The sequence below is a fragment of the Rhinopithecus bieti genome, unplaced genomic scaffold (assembly GCF_001698545.2).
Source record: "Rhinopithecus bieti isolate Rb0 unplaced genomic scaffold, ASM169854v2 scaffold_35166, whole genome shotgun sequence".
NCBI classification, from domain to species: Eukaryota; Metazoa; Chordata; class Mammalia; order Primates; family Cercopithecidae; genus Rhinopithecus; species Rhinopithecus bieti.
In genome coordinates this window covers 1,360,472-1,361,504 of record NW_016815254.1, presented here as the reverse complement: position 1 = coordinate 1,361,504, position 1,033 = coordinate 1,360,472, and positions in this window count along the sequence as shown.

The window sequence follows — 1,033 nt, the reverse complement described above, 5'->3', positions numbered from 1 at the left end:
TGGCATTCTGATTCAAATATGGCAGTTCCCTAAGGAGTGTAAAATCTGCCTGCCCCTATCCCCTCCATTTACAAATGTGCTTAAGGGACATAAGGTTTTATAAACAGGGTTTTTAAAAACTGAAATTTAGGCAGATCATTTAAGAATGTTCAAGGGGTAGGTCCATGGACTATTTCTCTATTTTCTTTCGGGTGGTCCAGCCTTTGAACCAGAATGCAGCTGTAGTATCCCAAGTGACGGGGTCTGCCAAGGAGTTCCCATGTCCACCGTTTTTTGTGGTTTAGGTTTTTCTTTTTTATTGGTGGGGCGGGGGGCGGGTGAGTACTTACTTAATGCTAGGCACTTGGCTGTTTTTTCCTTCTTGACTAGCCAGATTTCAGTTTCTCTGTGTTGGCTATTCATTCCCACTGAATTTCTTGGTGGGGTGGTGGGGGCGGGGGCGATGAATGGGAAAGTGGAATTGCCATTAATGTTGCAGGTGCTTTCCTGAAACAAGACTTTTGACCCTAAAAAGAATGAATTTGAAACTCTAGACAATAATACTCTGAAGAGGTTAAGAAGAAAAGCCATGAGTGCAACTGGGTTTCATTAAGAATGATCAAGAAGACATTTAGTCTTCAAGGAGACAGGTTCCTAGTTTGGGCAGAGAAGAGAGCCCTAACAATAAAACGCGGCCGTGTTGGCTGAAAGGGGGCTCTCAACTGAAACCAAGGCACTCCTGGGGTGTGAGGATGGGTGTTCATTCCCAGACCTTTCCGAGCGGCCCCTTCCCTCAGTATGTTCTGGACTCATTGAGGTCCTGGCCGAGCGTCCAGGTAGCCCCGAGGGCCCCGACTCCCTGGCGAAGGGGTAGGGGGCGCGGGCCAGGCGAGGCAAGCGGGCCAGGCAGCGGCGGCCGCGCTTTCCTTAGAGGGCGCTGTGGGGGCGGCTCCGCCGCAGTCCCGACTCCCGCCGCTTCCTCCCGCCGCCCCTCCCCGCCAGTCCCGGCGAACGCGGCCGGGCCCTTGGGAACCGAGTCTCGGCGCCACCGGGG